The following is an 8,715-nucleotide window of genomic DNA, read 5'->3' on the forward strand; positions in this document are numbered from 1 at the left end:
GATTCCACAGATGAGGATACAGAGGGTCGACTGTACATCATTTGATTCTGAAATCAGCTTTGATTCATGACTAAAAATTAACTGAGTGACTCACAGTACCTAAAAGATCATTCATTAGAGTGAATGCACTTTCAGAAAGAAAGACAACTTAAAAAAAGAGAGGGCGGAGAGCAAGTAACCATAACTTGGAGGAATCTCACAATTAGGTACAAGAAAGAAGAGAAGCAAGGCAGGGTCAAAGAATAGAGACTCAGGATTGGGCAGTACCATAGAAACCAAAGAGGGGGAAAGAGGCAAGAAAGGTTAAGCTCAAACTTCTTGTTTGCCCTCAAGCACTGCCCACCTGCCCACCCAAGGAATGTTTTTCTGGGCTAAGCAGCTTGGTTGGACCCTCAGAACAAGAGCCACACTTCCTGGCTTCAAATCCCAACTCCATCATTCTCTAAGCACACAACATTGGACAAGTTACTAAACTCTCTATGCCGTCATCTCATCACCTGTGAAATGGGCCAACAATGGGTCTCTGCTCCTAGGGCTATTGTGAGCCCTAAACAGGGCACCAAGAACAGCACCTGGAAAACAGAACATAATGTGCTGAGTATTAGATTGTTGTTTCAAAGATCCCCATTGCAGACCCTCATAGCACCATGCGTTCCCCTCCTGTAGCATTTGTCCAAATTGTCATCTTACAATTTCTTTTGGTGATGCATTGTCAGGTCCACCAGGATAAACTCTCTTTTGAATAACTCAAAGCCAACTGATTTGGGACTTTAATTACATTTGCAAAATCCCTTCACCTCTGCAGTATAATGTAACCTAATCACAGGAGTGATGTCCCATCGTAGTCACAGGTCCTGCTGACGTGCAAGGGCAGGGGATTTACAGAAGGCATGTACACCAGGGCATGGGAATCTTGGGGGGCCATCTTAGAATTCTGCCTACCACCGTGATGATTTGATTGATCTTTCTTCCACTAGATCCTAAAGTCCACAAGGGCAAGGGCCATTTCTGTTTGGGGGGATGAGTGAGTGAATGAAAAATGAAAGAGAACTAAGGAAAAATAGTTGTGGGGATATGTGATTTGATTCACCAAAAACTTTACCACTATAGTCAAGAGGGAGCCCTTATAACTTCACAAAAAGTTGTGGAAAGTTGCAAAGCTGTATAACCCAGGTGAACATCAAGGCTGAACCCCTCTTTGGGGTTTGTTGTGTTGCCAGAGGCCATGGGGGAGCTGCCTGGGGCTTCTGTTGGCCCAAGTAGTTCCCAAACCCCAGGGTCTCCACAGCCCCAGCTAGCGCCCTGCCAGCACCCGGAACCTAACACCTGGTGCCCCTACGATCAGGGCACCCTCTGATCTCAAGTGTTTATGAAGAGATCAAGGGCATCCTGAGCAAGGGAAGGAGGGGGAGAAATGGCATCTAAGGCCAGACCTGAGAACTTCAGAGAATGAATTCAATACCTCACCTAGGAGGCACCCAGGCTTTTCTGCTTGGTGTGAGTGGTTTCGCAGTGGCGAAATGGTCTGAACGGTACCGCACTCTGCTGTCCTGCCGTTCACCTGCCCCATTCCTCTCCCAGCCGCTGAACCCCCGTCCTGGGCCACGACCCAGGATGGGCCCTGGGGTTTCAGTATTTTTATAACACCTTGATTCAGATATAATTCCCATAGCATATAATTGGGTGCATTTAACGTGTGTAGTTCAGGGCTTTCTGGTATATTCACAAATTGTGCAACCATCACCACCCTCAAATTCTAGAACATTCCCTTTAGCAGTCATGCCCCATTTTCCCTCTATTCCCCCCCCACTCAATTTTGACTAAGGCGGGAGCCCTGCCCCCAAGGCTGTCCCAGTCCAAGCTTCTCGTCCTGGCTGTGCTCCTGACCAGTTGTGTCGCCGCGTGGCCTTCCCTTTCTGGGTCTCAGTTTTTCTTGATGTAAAATGAGAAGTTTGGACCACAGAATGTTCCCCGAGGGTCTCTGCTGTTCCTATATTCTACCCACCAACTGCTGCTGTAAGTAAGCTGTTTATTTAGGCCGACAGCCCAGCATCCCTCTTGCCCCATTGTGCCTTCACTCTCATTCACCTTACCTGCCATATCCCCCTCTCCTTTCACACCTCCTTCATACCCCTCCCTCCAAGAGCCAGCCCCAGCATTAGCTCCTCCAGAAGCTCTCTTTTCTCTAAACTCCATGGCAACGGAATCATCTACCACACAACATGGCCCTTCCTTACACACAGAAAATCTGTGCTTCTTGTGGATGGCCAGGAAACGGTATCAAATATTTTCACTGCATCCCACATTGCCATCCTCTTTCTTCACCCGGTGCCTTGTATGGCTATGTTTTTGAGATTCTTTCCTCTTTGACCCTTGACAAGATACCGCAATACTTCAGAACCTGGGGTGAGAGTGGGAAGGAAATAGGATGGGACGAACATGGGCTGACTACTTACTACATGCCCAGTCCATGCTGAGGAGTTGATGTGCTTTACCTCATTCGAAGCTCCCAGCAGCCACTTGTGAAAAGAATCCAAGCCGGGAAGGGTCCAGTTAACTGGCCAAGCTAGTAAGCAGCCCAAAGCAGACGAAAATCCAAATCTGTCTGATTCCTGGGTTTGTGCTTTTAACCTCTGTGCTACGGTGGCTCTCACTACAGTAGAGGATGCTGAAAGGGATGTAGTCAGATAAAATGCAAATTCCTCCTCTAAGTAGTGGGCGTTGGGTTCACTGACAATGGAGAGCAGAAAGGGCAGCCCCAGCCCTCCCCATGCACTGCTGGGCACACAGTAGGCCCTCAGCTCCTGTTTGCTCAGGCCCTGGGCCCTCTGTCAAGATGCTCAGATACTAGAGCAGCTTTATGGGAGGGTGTGGCTGCCGCCCTGGATCTCAGTGGAAAAAAGTTTACCCCAAGAGGCTTAATTGCTGTTAAGAATTCATTTTCAGTTAGCCAGGGATTTCTTTAAAATTGTTCTTAAACCCATTTTATTATTTTTCACAGACACCTCTACATTTTAGAATGCTTCACCCACCGATGCCTGATGGAGCTCTGGTTTTCTGATGAGAAAAGTGATAAGTGCTCATTGTGGGAAACTTTAAAATGCAGAAAAATATAAAGGAGGAAACAAGAAGCACCCACAACCCAAAGATAACCACTGATAACAGTTTGGAGTGTTTCCTTCCAGGCTCGCCAGCTTGCATGCTCTCTCTCTCAATAAAGAAATAAATATGCATACATAAGGCATCACTGGACTCCAACTGAATATGTAAGTTTATGACCCCTTTTCTCCCTGAACACTGTGTGGGCGTGAGCATCTTTCTACTTAAGCTGTTTCCCAATTTGTCCCTATGAGGAACTGATTCTGTAAATCATATGTAGAGGGCCCTGGCTCTCAGAGGCAAATTCCATAACTATCAAATACCAAAGCCTAATAATCAAATGAAATCAGCTCCAGTGCCCTGCGGGTGGCAGAGAAATTTGGAGGTTGTCATGGTAGCCTTGGAGTTCTCTTCCATTCATGTGGCACTTCACTCTGTAGCACCAGGCACTGGTACTTACCTGTTTCTTTTGTCCTCAGCAAGTACTAGGTATTAAGCTTCTTGGGTGCCCTGTTCCTCCACCCCTCATTTTTTGCAATAAACAATTGCTGGATTGATTCAAATGTATTTTCGAGATTTTTTTTTTTGTCAATGTAGTAAGCAGCCCTCACAAAATATTTTGGTCAACCTAGATTCACTGGATGACCTGTGGGGACCGGGGAAAGCTCTAAGCGGCAAGTCCTAGCCACGAAGGTCATATTCCTTCCCGAGAAATGGAGGTACCAGCTCGCACCCAGCAGCCTCCACGTCCCTTTTCCCTACCTCAGGCCCATGCCCTTGGCGCTGAAATCAGGGGCCTCCGTCTGGACCTTATCCTCCTCCTTTGGCTCAGCTGAGACTGCACTGGCAGGCACACGGAAGAATGGGCTGCACCGTGACCTCAATTTAGAGCAACTGACGGGACTGAGGCTGATCGTCTCATTCTGGGGTGATTCAGAGTTTCTCTGAGCCTACTCATCGCCAGCCAAGAGCCCAGCGGAGCCCCTCTCCTAGGCAACCTTTTTAGGATGAAGCATTGCTCACCTCGCTGAGATTCTCCGTTTCTGGAAGACTGAGTTAGGCAAGAGAAAAAATCAACTCATGCTGCCAGCCTGGGAACTTAGCTTTACAATAACTGGACAGAAACCCTTCTCTTAAATAAAATGCTGAAAACACATTCTTTAATGATATTGCCAAAGAAAAGAAAGAGAAAAGGAATAAATGAATCACAAACCTGCCTTTCTAGCATAGCCATTGTTGTCATAGTTCCTTCATCTTTTCTTCACACAAAAATGTTCCTTGTAATTATAGAACCCACATGTTTGTATCCTGCTTTTTTAAACTTACCTTTGTTTTTTAAGCTTTATTGAGGTATCATTGACAATGTTGTACGATATTTAGAGTATATGTTGTGATGATTTGATATACATATACCTTGTGAAAGGATTCCCCCAGCTAGTTAATTAACACCTCCATCACCTCATGTGTTTATCTTTACTTACTCTTTCCTAATAAGCATCTTTCTATGTTACCCCACATTTTAATAACCACCGTTTTAAAAGGCAACATAATAGAATGCTTCCTTTAGTAACATCACACCACTGTGAGACTGTGATTTTTCTCCTATTGCTCTGCAGTAAGTGCAGAGTTAAGAGGTTTAAGACATGGCTGCTGCTCTCAAAGCGTTTCTATTCTCTCTGGTGGAGATAGTTATTTCTTCAAAGACCCTTAAGTTGGAGCTCCAAGGCCTGAGTAGCGTCAGGTTCAGGATTGTCTACACAGGTACCCCTCCATGAGCAATGGAGTACATGTGAGTGCCAAGGGACGAGTCATTTTCAGTGACCCACATCTGCCATCCTCTGTATTGGCACCTATATGACCTACTCCCAGCTAAAGAGCTGTTTCGATGGCCTTGATGCGGGGCTTGTATATGTGGACGCTTCTCCCACACCTTTTAATCTGGTTGGTGGGTTTGATGGAGAAGGTGACCTGATGGGTTTATACCCTACCTCCTCTGCGGTAACCAAGTGAGAAGATGCTAGCCTCTTTTTTTTTTTTTTTTTTTTTTTTTTTTTTTTTTTTTTTTTTTGCAGTATGCGGGCCTCTCACTGTTGTGGCCTCTCCCGTTACGGAGCACAGGCTCCGGACGCGCAGGTGCAGCGGCCATGGCTCACGGGCCTAGCCACTCCGCGGCATATGGGATCTTCCCGGACCGGGGCACGAACCCGTGTCCCCTGCGTCGGCAGGCGAACTCTCAACCACTGCGCCACCAGGGAAGCCCCAAGATGCTAGCCTCTTGAAGGGTATCACATTACACCTTAAGGTGAGAAGCGGAAACTCTCTGACTCTAAGTGGCTCAGCTGATGGAGGTGTCATCCAGACTCTGTAGTTCTGATAAGGGTTACTGCATTTTGTCACGTCGCTGAAAACTTCCAACCCTACCTTTTACTTCGAGACCAGTAAACGTTTAGACGTTCTTGCAATCTATAATTTGTGTTTGTTGATTTCCACAAGCATTATCAATCCAAGTCATTTGCATTGTGGTCCTCTTGGAAAAAGTATGGACCCTCTAAAGTATCCTGAATTTCATGAATAAAGCATGACCTTCATCCAAAGAATTCTTCATCGCTGGCTGCCCGGATTCAGGAAGTAACAAAGCTTCCAGCGACAGTATTCTCAAGTGAAAAGGGCCATTTAAACATTTGGTGGCTTTAGCTATTCTGTCCTCTAAACAGCGTACCACGCCTTTAGTTAAAGCTCAGCTTGGCTAAAAATGAGTGTTCTGCACTCTTCTAGCTAACTCTACAGTATGTTTTTATACTGAGGCCAAGATCATGTGTATTTGTGATCTTGGGACTCTGATCAATAGTATGCTGGACCAGTTGAAATAAACATCTTTCCCTGAGGCACCAACCCAGGCACTGGAATACAGGCAGTGCTAAATCAACTGGAAATCAAGGTTTCAACTTTGAATTATAGAAACAGATGTTACAGAAGGACCCAGGGAAGCAGCCTTCAATGCCATTCCCTATAACCTGTGGAGAGGGAGTCTTGAATACTCATATTTTCTCCTCTTCTTTAAGAACATCTTCTGGGCCTCTCGCTGCTAAAAGGTGGCAGCTTGTACCCCATTATTGTAAAAAAGACCTTTTCCCATTCGAATTACCTATTTGGCTTCCTCGATAAAATATTTCAGTCGTTTTGTCCACAGCCATTGTCTTCCTCTAATTGCTCTGACTCAAATGAAAATTGACTTTGTGGTTGGAAATTATGTGACATTACCAAGAAAGCTCAGTCAGTACCAGGACTCTTCTCAAACTCCTGTTTGCAAACCCAAGGAAAGACCTTTAGCAGGAAAGGCCAAAATACTGATATGCAAAACAATTATGCGAGGTAGAACTCAAATGATTAGCGAACCTACCCTTCTCTCCGTTGTTTTTTCAGTCAAAGGAACCAGTTCAAGGAAATTTTTAGTGAGGCTACCTACTGATTATTTGTGTTCATGAAGGACAAACAAGTTCTGGAAAATTAAAAGCCAGACAATATCAAAAGTTTATGTTAACTTAGAAGTTTCGAAATTATTTCCCACCAAACTTTTATTTTTGCTTTTCTCCTTGCTCTGGGCCATCCTTTGCTGGAAGGAGAAATATGGCTTTTAGAGCCAGAAAGCACAATACTAGCTGCACTGAGGATCAAACCGGAAGCTAAGAACAGCGAAGGGTCCAGGGAGAAAGTCATCCTGTTTCTAAAGGGATGATGGGGATGGTGGAGTAGGTAACAGGTCATAGACTCATGAGATACTGGGTTGAAAGAGACCTTGGAGCAATGGGCTAAAATGCAGATTCCAACACAGGAGATTCTGATTTGGTTTGTCCGTGTTAGGGCCCAGGATGCTATTGGGAACAGGTATCCCAGATGATTGGGCTGCAGCTGGTTCATGCTGATCCCACCTTGAGAAATCCTGCCTTAGCAGGAAGGGGGTACAACCCATTCATTTTTACAGATAAGGAAAAAGAGGCCCTGAGAGGTTGGGTAATTTGCTCAAGGTCCTTGAGAACCAGATTAAGAAGCCAGGTTTCTCAGTCCAGGGCCTTTGTCTCTCTGCTGTGGTCCTAGAGAGAGTTCTTTTCCTTTATTCTGGGCTCTTCACCTGAGTCTGTGTCAATGGCCAAGGCAATCAGGCCTATTGTTTCCAGTTGCAGCTGGTACCTCTTTTCACTACATGCCTCAGACTAGGTGGGCTGTGCTGGGAAGGGAGGGGCATCCACAAAATGGATGTGCCCCCCTGAGCTTCACTGTTCCCCATAAACTGAGTGGATCACAACATAGACTTTCCTGGGGCCAGAGTCCCAGGCTGTGAGGACAAAGTGCTGAGCTCTGTAGTCACCATTGGTTGAACCACAGCTATTTCACATCAGTGACCCTGAGCCCTGGAATATATCTGTCCTCTTGAGGACTTGCCCCAGGATACCTGGCCCCTTGGCATATACAGGTCATTAAAGACTTGGATATTTGATCACCTTACCTATCCAAAAAGAATAATATTAATTGACTGTAGACTGCCGTAACAAAGTACCACAGACTGGGTGATTAAACAACATAAATTTATTATCTAACAGTTCTGGAGGCTAGACATACAAAATCAAGGTGTCTGCAGGGTTGGTTTCTTCTGAGGATTATCCTCGTGGCTTGTAGATGACCATCTCCTCTCATGTCTCCACATAGTCTTCCCTCTGTGTGCCTCTGTGTCCTAATCTCTTCTCATAGGGAACACCAGTCATATTGGATCAGGGCCACACCCATGACCTTTTTTAACTTAACTACTTCTTTAAAGACTCCCATCTCCAAATACAGTCATAAGTACTGGGGGTTAGGACTTCAACATATGAATTTTGAGGGACATAATTTACCCCATAGCATGTTGTCGTCATTTCTTTTTTTAAAAAATAGTTATTTATTTATTCTGGCTGCTCCAGACCTTAGTTGTGGCATGCATGCAGGATCTAGTTCCCCGACCAGGGATCGAACCCCGGAGCCCCTGCATTGGGAGCGTGGTGTCTTACCCACTGGACCACCAGGGAAGTCCCGTCTTTCTTTGTTTCTACAATAAACAGGAATGAGCAACTGATAGTGGAGTGGGATGGGAGCAGTGTAGAGGAGCGGAAGAGTGCAAACAAATCCAAGTATAGGGCTGCCGAGTGAAGGGAAGTGTTTGTTAAGTAAGAGAACTCAGATCTCAGGGAGGAGATCCATCAATTCAATACTAAAATCATGCACCATATAGTTCTATTTGCACAAAACCCAACATTTCATAAGAATAGATGAATGTTTCATGAAAACTCTCCACATGCATGAATTGATATTATATTTTACTGAAAATATGTGCTCTTCTGAATCCATGAAAAGATAACCATGCCTTTTTTTTTTCAATCTTTTGGAGCTTTCCAATATAAAATTCCCCAAAGCTCTTAACTTTCAGGGAAAAAATGGTAACAGATTATCTCAGAAATTAAAAAAAAGATAATAACGGCATCAAATATTTCACCACTGAGAACATAATAGAGATGTTATAGACCTCCTATTCAGATGCTCCTAAGATGTGGTTTGCTATGGCTGACCTTGAAAAAATAGAGGTCT

The sequence above is a fragment of the Tursiops truncatus genome, chromosome X (assembly GCF_011762595.2).
Source record: "Tursiops truncatus isolate mTurTru1 chromosome X, mTurTru1.mat.Y, whole genome shotgun sequence".
NCBI lineage: Eukaryota > Metazoa > Chordata > Mammalia > Artiodactyla > Delphinidae > Tursiops > Tursiops truncatus.